Source organism: Leuciscus leuciscus, assembly GCF_965113295.1.
Source record: "Leuciscus leuciscus genome assembly, chromosome: 21".
Taxonomy (NCBI): Eukaryota; Metazoa; Chordata; class Actinopteri; order Cypriniformes; family Leuciscidae; genus Leuciscus; species Leuciscus leuciscus.
The window spans coordinates 31,623,257-31,639,852 of record NC_138745.1 but is presented as its reverse complement, the minus strand read 5'-3'; the positions used below and the strand labels follow the sequence as shown (position 1 = coordinate 31,639,852).

The 16,596-nt window shown below is 35.2% G+C and overlaps 2 long non-coding RNA genes across 2 annotated transcripts; both read right to left on the bottom strand.

Annotated features, from left to right (window-relative positions):
• Positions 1-3,555: 3,555 nt before the first annotated feature.
• LOC309484788 lies at positions 3,556-4,252 on the bottom strand. The gene is made up of 3 exons (XR_014200967.1): positions 3,844-4,252; positions 3,672-3,740; positions 3,556-3,573 (listed from the first exon to the last, which is right to left on the bottom strand). It is a non-coding gene; the product is annotated as an uncharacterized lncRNA (long non-coding RNA).
• Positions 4,253-7,367: 3,115 nt separating this feature from the next.
• LOC309484704 lies at positions 7,368-9,479 on the bottom strand. Its single transcript, XR_014200950.1, has 5 exons — positions 9,365-9,479; positions 8,931-8,982; positions 8,519-8,742; positions 8,332-8,435; positions 7,368-8,134 (listed from the first exon to the last, which is right to left on the bottom strand). It is a non-coding gene; the product is annotated as an uncharacterized lncRNA (long non-coding RNA).
• Between the last annotated feature and the right edge of the window lie 7,117 nt (positions 9,480-16,596).

The following is a 16,596-nucleotide window of genomic DNA, read 5'->3' as shown; positions in this document are numbered from 1 at the left end:
ACACGATTTTAACATAGTGATTGAAACAATCTTTGTTATAGAATACACTTGTTTGGTCACACTGACTTTACAGTATGAACATTCTTGTATTCTTACATTTATTTTCAAGATATGAGTTGAATTATCCATTGTCGCTTTCAGTATGGCTGTAAATGTCACGCAATATCATATTCAAACTGTCATTAAATTATTTTTTACTTTAAATCATTACCTGAGATTATCAGTGTCATGCTGTATGTGGTGTTGTTCCAGCCACGACGTCGCAGAAAGAGGAACTGTTTCTAAAATGAATTATAAAAATCCATCGTCGTGTCTCGTCGTCCCAGCTGGTTAGGACTAAACTCTGATTAACATGGAGAAGATACCTTTTATTGTGTATCGCGGTGTCATGTTGCATTGTTAGAACATTGTGACTTCTTCCAAAAACATTTAAAAAAAGGTTGCCGCCATTACATTTTGACCTTATGTTATCCTGTCAGATCAAAGTGCAAAATGGATAGACTCTCCTTTTAATAAGCTTCACCGTATGTGTATGGAAAAGTCCCCGGCCACCCATTAGAATACTGACTAGAGTCGTAACATATAGGCTGACATACTCTGTCGATTTGATTTCCATCAAGGACACGTGGGCTTTTAGAGAAAGCGACTGCATTTACTCGGGGTTGTGGGCGTGCGTCTGGGGAGAGAGACGAGACGTATGGAAATAGAGGGAAGCGTTTAATGGCTTTAAGGATGCTGGTGAGGAAACATTACGAGAACAGTTTTTGGACTAACTTGTGTGTGTGGTGTTTGTGCTGATGTATGGGCGAGTGTGTTAGAGCACTCTGTTGTCTGGGGGGCTTCTTTCAATTCAATGATTATCTAATGAGACGGTTTCCTTTCTCCGGAGTAAAAGCGTACCATTCCGCCTTTTCTGTGTCTCTTGGGATTTTAGTGCTCTGACAGTCAATATAATGCAATTTGCTAAGTGTATTAGATGTGTGCATTTAATTTTCCTCACCATTTATAAGGCTATTTAGCCATCTGCCCCTTTTAAAACATATTTTATTTATATCTACAATATCTAAATGGCTCCTCTGAGAGTCTAGTCGTACCCCAGACCCTCAAGAAACACACATAAACTCTCTCAAACACACATGCGCAGATAAAGTCCCATAAATCCAGGATACATATTGGGCTGGTTGGGGTCCAGAGTTGTAGAGAATCCATTTAGATATTACAGATATAAATAAAAGATGTTTTAAAAGTTTTATTTTATTTTTTTATTCAACGGGCTGTTATGATACACAGTAAATTCATCAGATGATGTTTGCCCTAAGAGTTTATTACTGCAAATATATCTTAATTTTGTGTGTAACACAATGACAACATACAGTAAACCATAACTGGATTTATGTTGTCTATGGATTTGGAAAATTCGCATTGGAAGTGCACTAGAGTTCAACATGGGGTGTAAAAGAAAAGTTGTGATAAAAAATAAAGTATTGTCTACTTAAAGTGCCCCTACTATGCTTTTTCAGATATTATTTTTTCATGGAGTGTGTATAGCTGTATGTAAATGCAAAAAGTCTGCAAATTTTCAAAGATCAATGTGCAAGATGAATGGAGTTATTGTCTCCCAAAAGAAAGAACCGATTCTGAATCACCTGAAACAAGTTGTCAGTAATTCCAGTCTTACTTCCAGCATGAACATACATATTACACAGCAAAAACCTACAGTGTCAAATTTAACACCAGCAAAGTGTGTATATGTGTCCACACTACACAGGGTTACATTTACACTTTTGAAAGTGTTAATTTTTTAACACTAATTTTCTGTTAATTCAACACTGTATATTGTTAAAAGTTAGCACTATTCAACACTTAACATTGTTGTTTTTACACCACACTAGTGTTAGTGTTAAATTACAGTGTTATTGAGTAATACTTTTTATTTTACACCAACACCAGTGTAGTGTGAATACAACAACATTAAGTGTTAAAATACTCTTGAGCAATAACATTATTGAGTGTCAATACCAACAGGCTACCTCTAGAGCTGCTTCCAATCCTACTAAAGACAAATGGCAAAAAATGTCACAAACACACTTTATTAAGGTACACAGCAAAAAAGCCAGTGTACATTTAACTCAAATTGAGTCAAATTTAACACTCCCGAAATGTATAAATGACTCCCTCCATTTTGGAGTTAAAATAATGCTTTTGAAAGTGTGAAATATATACATTATTCATGGCGTACATTTGAACACTTTGTTAAAATGTATTCCGTGAGTAATGTGCATATTTCACACTTTCAAAAGTGTTATTTTAACTCCAAAATGGAGGGAATCATTTATACATTTCGGGAGTGTTAAATGCTTTTTGACAAAAGGAATCTTTCCAGAAATAAAAGCAAAGCATTTAACCTATTGATAACATTGAATGCACATCAAAACAATCCAGAAAGTTAAAATTCTGTTCATTGTGAAGTTAAAAATAAAGGCAAAATGCAAACAGTTGTTTTAACAAACTAGCTTTTATTAACGAACAAGTCCCTTTACATCATATGTTAACTTTTAAAATAAATGAAGGCAAAATATAGGCATTTCTGTCATCAGAATTATGTGAAAGCTGCTCATCAAATGGTCTGTATCTCTGTAATACTTCAAGTCCCACATGTCAGTGAATGTAAGTCCTGTGTCAGTGAAGTTGAGTCAATACCTTTGACTTCGCAACAGTACAGCAACAACATTCAACAGCTGAAGAACAGTTGAAGGATATGAGTGGATCAGTTGTGTCCAGTTGCTAACAGTAAAGTTCAGTGCATAGTTGTTTCACAGAGCAGGAAAGGCTGTGCAGATCCAACTTTCTCGAAAAATCCTGGAGTGCTGGTTCCCTAGACAACACAAAACCAGACCAATTACAATCAATACAATTTGTGTTTTATAAATACAGCAAGTTTATGGTGGAAAAAGTTCAATCATCTTAGACTTTCGTGACTCAAACAATTAACTATTTTGGTTAGATTAAGACTTGAATTTACTGATTTCCAATTAAATTAAAGACTTAATTCATCCAAAAATGTAAATTCTGTCATTAATTATTCACCCTTATGTTGTTCCAAACCAGTAAGAGTTTTGCTCATCTTCGGAACACTTAAGATATTTTTTATAAAATCTAAGAGATTTCTGTCCCTTCATCGACAGCCTATTCAACTATCACTTCCAAAGCCACGGAAAGGTATAAAGGAAATCGTAAGTAATCCATGTGACTCAAGTGGTTTAACCTCAATTTATTTTATGAAGCAACAAGAGTGCTTTGTTTGCACGAAAAAACAACAACAAAAAAACTCAACTTTATTTACAAATTATTCATCTTCGATGTACGCTCACTTAACAACATCTGCTTTCACATCAACAACATGCACAACTCGTAATGTTCTCATGAACGCATGTTGGAAATTAATATCTTATAAATTAAGTGGTAAATGTTTTGTTGCTGCAAACACAGCACTTGCGTAGTTTAATAAAATGTAAGTTAAAACACTGGAGTCGCATGGAGTACTTTCAAAGAAGATGCAGGGCATAACGGAGTCTGTGAGAAAGGTTTAGGTGCGCACATCACATAAATATCGTTATAAAACAATATAATGTCATGAAATACATGTTGTAAATTAGGTTAAAAACACTTACTTTCGGTGTTTTCCCTGTTAACGTTACAACCTTCTCGTCGTCAGCTCCGTATTGAGTCAAAGATGTCTCCTTTGAGAAAGGTTTCGGCTCGTTTAAGCACGCAGAGCATTTAAATTTCTCTATAAATCAATATGTTATAAAATACGTATTGTAAATTAGATAAAACACTTACTTTCGTCGTTTCTCTGTTTAAAAGCAACCTCGTCCTGGTCTGCTCTGCATCGCGCGTCAACGAAAATGCCTTTCTGAGACCGGTTTAGCCGTTCACAGCATATAAATATTGTAATAAAACAATATGATGTAATAAAATGTTATAAAATGCATATATAAATGCGATAAAACACTTAATATCTGCGTTTTCCCTCCTCGTATGCCTTGCATCGCGAGTCAAAGAAAATGGCGTCTGTGAAAAAAGTTTCAGGTCGTTTCGTCGCGCCCAGCGCGTAAATGTCCCGGATGTAACTAATTACACTCTCTCGGTGTAAATTTAATAACTCTACATATTTTCACCAGCCAGAGGGTGCGGTTTACACTAGCAGTGTTAATCCCTTGAAATTCAACACCAGAAAATTAACTCTTTACTCTAATGGTGCGTTCACACCGGACGCGAATAGCGCGTCAGGCGCGAGTGATTTCAATGTTAAGTCGCGTTACGCGCGTAAAAAATTCCTGCGGCGCGAATGAGGCCGTCAAGTTCGCGCGAATTGAGCGTCTGCCGCGTTAAGCGCGTTACGCGCGAATGTTTTATGTAGTGCTTTTTGTGCATTCTCGCGTTTGACGCGAATTCGCGTCTGCCACCCGAGTTGAAAAATCTGAACTTCTGCGTCAATTTGCGCCGCGTTAACCAATCAGGAGCCTGCTTGCTGCACTGTCACGTGGTGAAGTGACAGTTTATAATGTTATTTTATGTTTGGCCTCAATAAATTATTTTGTAATATGACTAAAATGCTTGGTGTGCAAAGCAAATCTTTCACATAAAAACTCGATTTCAATAAATGAGAGATACTCATTTTGTATTGAATGCTATTTATTCCATATCTATTCTAGATTATATGAAACATTATTATTCTAATGTAAAGACAACAAACACAATTTAGTGTATAAAAACTTTTAAAAAAATCACAGGACAGGTTTCACTTTTGGAGGCTGGCTCCATTTATTATCAAAACAAAAATAAATGACAGATTAGGTGGGTGCGGGCGAGGGTGAACCTCGCGCCGGGCTGTACAGCGCGGGATCGACAGGCATAGACCACTCGAGGCCGAGGCCTTATACGGCCTACGCTGTCCACGTCAGCGTCCTCATCGTTAGGTCCATCAAACCTAGCTCCTGGAGCAAATTTTGGTGGACCCGAGTACAGCGACGATGTCCCCTACGCAGCTGTATCTGCTCTCCAGAGCATATACGAGCGGTGACTCTCTCGATTAATGCTAATGCTAATGCTCGATAAACATCTAAAAAAGATGGCCGCCAATGGGTTTCGAAACTTTCGCCTCCGGATTTCGCCTCTGATGCGCGTAAATTTCGCTTCAAACTTTTGTTTTTACGTGCGTCAGTTTCGCTCTTGACACGCGAATTAACACAAAGTGGTCAAGCGTCAAACTAGACGCGGCAGGCGCAAATTTGACGCGCTATTCGCGTCCGGTGTGAACGCAGCATAAGAGTCCTTAACACCAGGATTTTAACACTGGAGATTTTGCTGTGTAGGTTTGTAACAAATCTGCATAATGGTCTTCATTGGCTTCTTGCAAACAACGTCTACTTTGACCCTGTAACACTGTAGTTGTAGCCGAGGCCTGGAAGAGCTTGGTTCGTGTTGTCAGCATTTTGCACTGCACACACTTCCAAAGGTTGAGGACTCAGGCTCACATTGATGAGGTAAAAACGATGCCATAGTTACTGTTCGTATCACTGTGTAAACAAGTGCTGAGGAAGATCCAGAGCTGAAATTCAGATATGGTAATGGGAGTTTGGTTTCCAACACAATCTATAAGCGGATCTATAAGCGGAATCTTTTCATGTCAGCGCTTTCAGTTATGAAAGGGTGTATACTTACTTATTCGTATTAGGTTTGTCCACTGGAGCTGCATGAACAAAAGCTGATGATTATGTTCTTCGGCATGAAGAGATTATTGTGCTTCAGTAGAAACATAAATATCTGACTGTCTGAACAAAATAGTTGTATAACTTTTTTTTTACCTAAACACAAGTATTTCAGCAGTTACAAACATTTTTCATTAATTTTAACTTGATACTAAAATACAAATTTAAATATCTAACCATTTTAATCTAAAATAACTAAAAATAAAATAGAAAATGTATAAAAACCATATAGACATTTTTTTTAAATATATCAAAAAAATTATACAGACAACTAAATTACAAAAATTGTATCTAAAACTAAAGTGAAAACAGAAAATATGAAAGTAACTGATTCAAAACATTAATAAAATTTCTAACAACATTTCAATGATACTAAAACAACACTGGTTTCAAGGCTTCTCAAATTTAATATATCTCAAATCCACAAGATGATTTTATACCGCCTGAATATGTCTTCTTAAGAAAAAGCGATTTAAATTTTTTCCCTCTTGCTTTTCACTTAACGACAACAAACAGAGCATGCTTTTTCCCGATGATGATGATGTTAATGTAAGCTTACAGGGAGAACATTAGTTTGCTTCCATTAGCCTTGCAGGGTTACCTCAATTATCTTGCAACACTCTGGGCACCTGCTGTGGAGAAACCCGAGGACGGGGACCGGGGACAGCATTTCTTATGGGAGCAGCGGTGGCTTACAGGCAGCTGGTGGCCCACCCTGCAGACCCCTCACTGCTTCTGCCCGTGACCCCTCCGGCCCTGTCTGACCGACCAACAGTAGAGCAGGAGCATAATGACAATGTATGATGCATAAGTATTCAAAGATGGTGTAAAAGTGAGAGAGATCAAGAGCAATTGAGGGAGAGAGACAGAGTAGCCCATTAAAAATGAATGCATTCATTTCTGTTCTGATGTGTTCTTATATCAGTAAAGCACTATTTAAGATGTGTCTCCAGTCAAGGCAGACAGGGCCCATTTGGCCTGTGGATTGTCCATTAAGTTAGTATGTCATTAAATATTAATGACTTTATCATGTCAGCTTTTCTCTTTTTGTCAAGGCTGATATAGACCTGAGTTCCACTTCAGTTCAGCTGTGAAAGTCTACTTATTATTTGAATAAGTTAGCCTTTGCTTTAGTATAGAAGACGGTCAGCTGCCTGATTTTCCCAGATTTGTTAGATTTTAGCAATAAACAGTGACAATATGCTTCAAACAAAAATGTAACGCACTGTTAGACTTTTCAAGGGTTTTTTACAGTAACTTACTGGCAACACTGTTGCCAGTAAGTTACTGTAATTAAGAGTTACAGTACCAAACCGTATTTCAGTTTTGTGTAATACAGTGCATTACTGTAAAAACGAAGCTAATCAGTACAGTGCATTACTGTAAAAACTAAGCTAATCAGTACACTACTGTAATTATTTTTATTTGTACTAAATATAAATTAGATTTGATAATTTTGATATATGATTAATTTTATTTTTATCCTACATAAGTACTACTTTCATACAAACCAATTAGACAGTTATCACAAAATACAATTTTTTTATTTAAAACATTTCATATATATCACAAAATAAACATGCCAATGCTGGAAATGATGTGTGAAATTTTTACACATTAATGGGTAAGTTTAGAGACAACATTTTTTGTGTTAATTTTAACTCATTCATTGTGTTAATGATTTTAACAAAGTAAATATGTCAGAGAGGTTAGCACAAAGATGTGTAAACGTGTTAAATTAACACATTATGTGCTGTCCTTCACTGCAAACATTTTTGAAAACATACATAAAATCATAAATAAAACATTAGCATTTGACTAAATGAATGTAGAGTCATTGGTTGTTTAGCTTATACAAGTATTATAATGAAATATCAACCATTACATTCATAAAACTGCAGAATATAAATACATTAAGCATTCAAAAAGGAAATGTCCAAAACAGGACAAAACACAGTTCTTTTCACAATACAAGACACATAACCCCACCTTAAAAATAATTTCACTTATTTCCAAAATTGTGTTGGATTCATGTACACTGGTGGCCAAAAGAAGTATTTAAGTGTCTTAATGTTTTTGAAAGAAGTCTCTTTGATGCTCAAGAAACATTTATTATTATTATCAATGTCTGACTGTCTACTCCTCCATCTTTTCTACAGCATAGGAGTAAAAGTCATCATCAAAATAATCTTTAAAAAGCCAACACAATGTTTTTGTCCACCTTTGTGAATAAATGAACTTCTCCAAAGATTGGTTCCTGTTCAGAACTTGATTGACAACATCAGAGTGTTCCCTGGTCTGCATGCGTGCCCACAAACACAAATGTACTCAGTCCTTCAGAGGAGATCCCGGTTCCAAAACTATATGAGAGAGAGAGAGAGAGAGAGAGAGAGAGAGAGAGAGAATATTAGTGTCACATTATTTTTAACCTCCTTTTTTGTTAATTTTTATTATTATTTTCACAAAAACTTAATATATATTTGTAAACAGCTTTTGTCAATAAATAGCATACAAAAGAACTAAATTAAATTATGCCAGATTAAATTTTAATACTTACAAATCCTAAATTCTGTCCAAAAATGCTGAGATGCATAGAAAGAAGTTGAACGACTGAAATAGATGATTTTAGCCCATTTCAGCTTGTCTGCAGTGAAGGAGTTCCTGTTTGAGACAAATACACAGTAAGATACATGCAAGAAATCACTGTGTGATGATCGTTCTCCTTCCTACAGTAGTTAACCCACCTGTGCGCTGATATTAGGACCTTCCTAGTCAGGTGGAACTGCAATGGTAGAGTCGCTGGCTAATAAAATATAAAAATAATGCAAAAATATAAACTTAAGTTGTTTAGAATGCTAGATTTGGTCTGAATGAATTAGTGAGAGTTTTACTGCAGTGCTTACCTGGATACATTTAATCTGGTGAGACTGAACAAAGACAATGGTCCATCTTCTGATTGGTTCATTTGCTGTGTAATAAAGTTAGACATAATGCAAAGGTCACTTATTTGATATAAAGTTAGCCAATTTTATAGAGATTTTATAAGATATTGTTAGCTACCTAGTCTGCACCAGTGGCTCAAAAGCAATTTTCACATAGTGTATGCTAATCATTTCAGCAAACTTCTCAAAATATATCACAAATGGGCTGGCCTACCTCTGGAATCTTGCTAAGTCACTGGCGCGAATTGGCGCTTTGTTGCAGTTGCCTTTAAACACAAAAATGGAAGTAAATATTAAATTCCATAAAAATAAAAATAAACTATAATATGGTATAGTTTGCAAACTAATGCTAAAACTATAAAGGTTCTCATCAGTAGGCCAACATTAGGATATAAACAGAATTTCACATTAGTTTATTCACATTTATTGTTAATGTAAACGCGTTGCTCGTTGGCATATTTTAACTCGACAATTCAATAATCTAACAAAGTGTGTAAAATGAAACATTAGCTCAGTTTACCATGGTAAAGTTCGTTACCGCCATGTTGACGACGAGTAACGTTAGGCTAACGTTAACGTTATAACATACATTAAACTGGGCACAATCCTGTCAACATACACAGAATGTTTTTTTTTTTTTTTTTTTACCTTGCTTGCTGATCTCTCTCTCGGTGAAGTGAATTCCGTCTCTTCCCCGGGCCAGACACGAACGTCGCGATCCAACAAAAGACAGACCCCATTACCTACACTGGATGTCTGTCTGACGCGACACGAAAAATCCCAGACAGTATAGTGATGCGCCGCGGCCGTTATATTTCAGACGTAGTCCGATACGAGTCCAAGCGCTCGCACTAGTTCTTACAAGGGATAAACAGGTTTGCATTTAAAGGTCCGGTCGCTTCAATGTGTCCAATATAGACAGCCTCTGGCTATTATAGCGTTGTAGACACGTGGTGTAAGGCAACAATTAGGAAATATAAGCACGGTGGAATGGTGCCAGCCAGAGAGGCAGTTACGTCAAATACAGTAGTATACAGCAAATTTAAAAAATACAGTAAGTCTCTGTATGTGGTGTTAGACGTCACAGAAAATTCCCATGATGCAATTGGAATCACAGTTATTTACTGTAAAGAGAAATAGCAGTATAATACTGGGGGATTTAAAGTAAATAACTGTAGAAATTACAGAAAAGTCTAACAGTGTGATGTGACGTCATTTCGAACAAAATCAGGCCAAAACTAAGTTTGTTTGGAGTTTGTTTCGGAAAAGTTTGCAAAACCATCTTTCCAGAGAAGTGTGCTCGGGCTGGTGTGTGTATTCATACTTATTTTCAATTACATATATATATATATATATATATATATATATATATATATATATATATATATATATATATATATATAGAGAGAGAGAGAGAGAGAGAGAGAGAGAGAGAGAGAGAGAGAGAGAGAGAGAGAGAGAGAGAGAGAGAGAGAGAGAGAGAGAGAGAGAAATTGGCTTACAATATTGCTGAATAATAATTAAAAAAAATAGTTCATCAACATTCATTTCATTACAGAAATGTTATTTAAGTGTAGCAATGTTTAAAATTGTTATCTTTTATTTATTTATTCATTTATATTTTTTCTCTAATCGTACTAAACCAATGCATTGTATTGACCGTATATTAATCTGAAAAATATTTTTCTATTTAGAAAGTCTTAAATAGAGCAAAGACTGGCTAAACTAATGCATCACCAATACATGATGCCGAAGGAATGACACTTTGAAAAATCACATCATATTTAAGAATAGCCTTGCCTTAGCTTGACTCCCTTCCCTCAGGCTTGAGTTGGGGAGAAAACTGCATATCTACTGTCAGCTCTCATATCCTCTCAAAATTCATCTTTCTTTCTCTCTTTTTCACTCTCTCAGCAAATACCCAGCATCAGCTGTCATTCTACTGTCAGCTCTGTGAAAAATGTGTCCAATTCTTGTAGTTAATCAAATCAAATAAAAATGTAAAATGCTGATGTAACAGTTTGACGAAATGAAATGTCAACAACTAACACAAAGATGGGCTGACATGCATGCCCGTCAGATGAATGCCGAATGCAAAAACCTTCAGTGTACACACATATATATGTGTAACTGAGGAGTTGTGTATTATATATACTGTATATATATATATATATATGAAGACTTCAGATGCAAAAGCCTCTAAGTGCCATCTGAAATTTCCTTCTAGAAGGATAATTTTTATCAAGCTTGTATGTTTGTGTTCACTTATTTCACTTTAATGGCAATGAAAATTACCTATTAATTGTCATTAAAGTGAAATTACTGAACTTAAATATACAAGCTTGATAAAAAATACAAATTTTAGAAGAAAATTTCAGATGGCACTTAGAGGCTTTTGAATCTGAAGTCTTCATATATATATATATATATATATATATATATATATACATATAAATGTATAAATATATACATTACATGTTGCAATAGCATGTTGCGGCTGCTATTGTGAGTGTGCCGAACCAAGTCACCCTGTCATGATGGAGAACGACAAGGATGGAGTTTTAGGAGGAATGTTTGCATTTAAAAAGTTGCCTGATGGCGCGTTTGACAAAACAAAGATGGTGTGCAATTTGCAAATCTATTCAAATACCATAGAAGCAATTCCATTTAAAAGCAAAGCACTCAGGTGCTAGCAGAGTAACTAGCGAGGCCACAGTATGGCCTCGTCAATCCACATTACTGCAGTATATATTTATAATGTTGCTGATGGGAACAACTACTCTGTGGTTCTGAGGAGAGTCTGTTTACAGTTCACAAGATGTCATTAAAACATTATTTAAAATATACTTCCTTTGTGTTGTTTAATTTAATTAGGTGATTCTACGTTTAAAAATTGACCATTACAAGCTTGGGGGAAAATGCAATTAATTGCGATTAATCACAGCAAATTGTGCGATAAATTATTATTATTATTATATTATTATATTATATTATATTAATATAATTATTATTTTTTATGTTTTTATTCCCAGCCCTAATATATATATATATATATATATATATATATATATATATATATATATATATATATATATATATATGCTTGAAACTAAACATTGGAGTATAGTTCCATGTTTTAATGAGACTAATCTGGCAAACTTTGGCAAATTCAGTGATTAGTTCTTTCTCAGAAGAACTATCTCATCGTTTCAACCCGTTAGCTCGTTTACACGATAGAAATACCTGTGTGGTCTCAGTCACGGAAGCTATGTAAAGCCTGTCGTGTTGGAACTGCTGATTTAAGTAAGTCCTTGCTCTTTTTGTGTGCAGAACACATCAGACGGTCAGTGAAGAGAATGAGGGTGGTCAGTTGTTCACTATATTGTGGAATTCAGTTCTGCCTCATTTAGCAGCTCTCAGGGCTGCTTTTCATATCTTTCTTCTACTAAACTCATATGTCCTTTTTTTTCTTCAAATATTTGGAGCAATTTTCTTCAGACTCTTTATAGATAAAAATAAATGTGTACTTAGACTTTCATGGGAGCAGAATCCAGTTTGTGATAATCTTAAGGATTTATGAGAATGAGGATCATTTAATTCAAAACTCTACAGTATTCAATTAGAAAATGAAGATCAATATTTAACATATATTTGTTGATTTGTGCAACACTTTGCCATATGAATAGTTAAAAGTCACAAAAAAATGAAATGCCTTGCACCGCTTATGCCTTGTTTCTCCCATGTTTTCTTTTTTTTTCTCCATTTTGTCACCTGATGGAGTTTTGGGTTCCTTGCCACTGTTGCCTATGGCTTACTTAGTTGGGGACACTTAAGATTCAACAATATTATTGATCTGCCTGCATTGACACTATTGTACAGTATGAGAACTGAACTGAGCTGGACAATGACATTACTGTTTTCTCCAGAGAGCAAATAACTAAATAACTTTTTACAACAGAAATTAATCAACACTGAACTTACTTAAGCTGGACAATGACAATCTTCTAGATCCGAAACAAACTTTGTTGCATTATTTTCCTGTTTTGAAACAATTTGTTTTGTAAAAAGTGCTATATATATATAAAGGTGACTTGACTTATTCAAAACCATGCAAATATGTATGGGGAAACACCATAAAAGCACCATAAAAATGCTGTAGTTCATATCACTATATTTTGAGTCTTCTACGGTATGATGAATGGACCAAAATATAGGTTGGTTTTCACTGTAAATCTTACCATAGAGCTCTAAATACTCTTTTTACATATTCGAACCGCACACTGTGTTGAATTATTTGGCATCAATGACATAAAACCAGAAGTTGTTGTGTTTAGTTACTGTCCTTCACTCTTAAAAATAAAGGTTATTTATAGGCATCTACGGTTCCATGAAGAAACTTTCCAATACACTTAAGGATCTTTAGCCCTGTGGTATCCAACACATTTTGGAGATTATTTTACTACCGCTGTTGTTATCAATGGAAAACTTCTACCATCAGTAAATGAGCTATCACCCTGTACAGAGATGAAAGAACAAAAATAAACAGAAAAGAAGAGAAAAAAGAAATGTGAGGGGAGTGAGAGTCAGCCGGGGTTGATGAATTCCTGCTCTCTCTGTTGACATTGTGTTAGAGAGACGTCTTCCAATCTGCAATAGAGTTTATGGACATAATGGTATTTCTTAGCCTTCGCCCTCTGGTCAGTGAAAAAAGTTTTCAGCCCCAACCTCCATTTTCTTAGCTTAGTTACACACAGTCATCTGCAGAGGCTGATATTTTTCTCCCTCTAATATGGTTCCAGACTAGCATACTGTATCATAGCTGATGTAATGTTCCTTCTGATAAGAGTGAACAATTTTCTCCAGGTGTGAAAATGTGAGAAGAATTCAGATTGTGCTTTGTATTTTTACAGTGTACGGCGATACATATCCTATTCATCCTGTATGTACGATAGGAATAGTTCATCCAAAAATGATTTTTTTTAATATTCTAATAATCTAAAGAACTTTTTATTTTATTTTATTATTATTATGAGGATAAATTATTGGAGGAGATATTTGTGAAATGTAAATGGTCTGTTTTTGATCATGCAAATATTTACAAAGTCATAGGAGCAGTAGTGATACAATTTGTTACCATATGCAACTATTTTTGATATAGCAAGATAAGTACAAACTTATTCAAAACGATCGCTTTAGCAAATGTTGAGCCAGTTAGCCATTTGTTTAATCACTTGAGGTATTTCACAACCTCTACCTTATGCAGGCATGTGTTGCATATAATGAGAACTCTTGTTAGATTTTACTTAGAGCGACAGTGTTTGTCATGGAAAACAATCAGTTGGTCTATAGGTATTTTGCAATGCCATTTTGTATTTTACATTTTGTTTCTGGTGGTATTTTTGACCAAAATGGGAATTTCATTGAGTACCTTTAGTCCCAACATCAAGGGGGATTTTACCCCAAAATGTGTCCTTTCACTTATTTGATGGTTATTGAAACATTAAGAACTGAATTATTTGGTCCTCAAAGCTTATTAGACTCTCTAAAATACTTGATTTTGGTTAATTGTGGCAAATATTGTTGTATAATGACAATAAGCAACATATTTTCTACTCTGGTCCAATTTCATGTGTCTTGTATTATTCTGCATTATTTTTTCTACTCACAAAACAGAATATAATAAACTATGTATCAGTGTAATTTCTTAGTAGCCATGCAACAGGTCGGGGTCTCTCAAAATCAACCATTTGTCTTTGCATGTGACGACTTCATGGTTTATTTATTTTTTAAAGAAAATTGATTGGTTGGTTGATTGACTGATTAATTGATTGATGGGTTGATGGATTGATTGATTAATTGCTAGTGTTTTAATGTTGGTGTTAAAAAATCAGAAGGACATTTAACCCTAGAGGCCTTTAGACTTGTCCTGTACAATTGAAATATGTGCTGTTAAGATGTATAAAAAAATAAAATAATAATCAAAGTCAAACACAATAACTTACTGTACATTAGGGTGTTTCAGGATGTTTATTTCAATATAACATGTAGGTCTGTAGATAAACCTGCCAAAACATAAGTAAAAGCTTTTTTTAATGCATTGCTACGGTCATCATGGATTGTGGTCATACACTGAGTGCCTTCATCTCTAAATGATTGTCTATTTGTCCTCAGATTGTTTTATTGTAACGGGCTATGATTTCCCACAGGCATTGAGTCTGATATACTCCCATCCAATTGTCATTTCACCTCTTCATTATAGTTAGCATGAAATCGTACCTTCATAGTCGGCCATTATCACCTTCTTTATGGGACACTGTAATAGTACATTGTGAGGTTGAAAACAAATGGGGAATTTATGAAGAGACCTTGTGCTGTAAACACCTTGTGCTGCTAAATGCAATTTATTCTGCTGAATTGGTTGAGCCATTTAATTGCGTTCAAGGCAAGGAACATATTATCTTTCACTGCACCCAACAAGTAAACACACACAATTAATTGGCCTTAAAGAAATGTATGTGTAAAATGCAAAAGAGGGGAAGATAGAACACATGTCATTGATAGAGAATGCCCTGGAAACCTGTCAACAAGAAACGGGTGAAAACTTTAGTGCCAGGCATCATTTAGAATGCAATTTCAGTCAGCTGAAATGAAATGTCATACGCAGAGGGATTTTTGGGTAATAAGGTTAATGGAATGCAAATGCTTACAGGCATGACTGTGCAAAACAAGCACATTCTGGGCTTTTACAATCTGTCTTTTGGATGAGTCAGAACTAGAGTAGGGAAAACATAAGTAATTGTGTAATAAGTAAAAACACTAAAACTCAAGGAGGAAAATGAATCCTGCTTTTTCAGAATGATTTGTGGTTGATTTGAGCATGTTGTGATGTTAGTCAACATCAATGAATCAAATGAAGTTAATTGCACCCAGATTCCATCTTTTTGGCTCTGTTTTCTAAATATGATGTGTGATATGTAAATGAGGAGATCCTGAGGACCATCTGTCAGACACAGCAGGTGAACTCCCTCTGACTAACTTGGTTTACCATAGTATTTTAAGATTCACACAGAAATGAACCAGTGGCTCAGATGAAAATATAAATGAACAAGCTAGTCAAACCTCACAAGGGCTTTTCACACTGTGTGGGTTAACCTCATTCTAAACTCCGTTTTTAACCCCGGTTAAATGAATGTTTTACACTTGCAATTTAGATGCGGGTTTAGCACTGCTCTGTGCTTTTGCAGTGCCAAACAAGTACAGTGTGAAACGATGTGGTGAATGTCACGGCTAGATGCTTAGCAGCCAATCACGTGCTTTGGACAGTCATGGAAACACCACACATTGTATATAAACAGACGTTGCGATGTTTGAGGGAAAACATTTCAAATTATGACAGAAAACTTCAACTGGAGTGAAGAAGAGACTGTTTCATTCTAACCATTATAGTTTGAAAAGTCAGTTATATAAGTCAGTATAAACTTGACAGTACAGTCTGCAATACAGTATATAATACAAGGATGTGCAATGCTAGAGCTTTTATGCAAACAGGTCGCGTACTGTGTTTGTCTAATCAATGACACTGACACTGCAAATATGCAAATAAGAACGTTAACCCAGGGTTTAGGAATGTACAAAGGTAAAATGTCAATTTTTGTATACCCAGGATTAATTGTTAACCCCATATAAATTATAATAGTAAACAAAACTTTATTTTGATGGTCCCTTTTGAACATTTTGTTGAAACTTTGCAACTACATGTCAACTAACTCTCATTAGAGTATTAGTATACTGTATGCTTAATATCTGCTAACTCTTTATTGTGATGGTCCTCCAACAGACATTCTACTGTCTATAAGTAGCTTTGCAACTTCATGTCCACT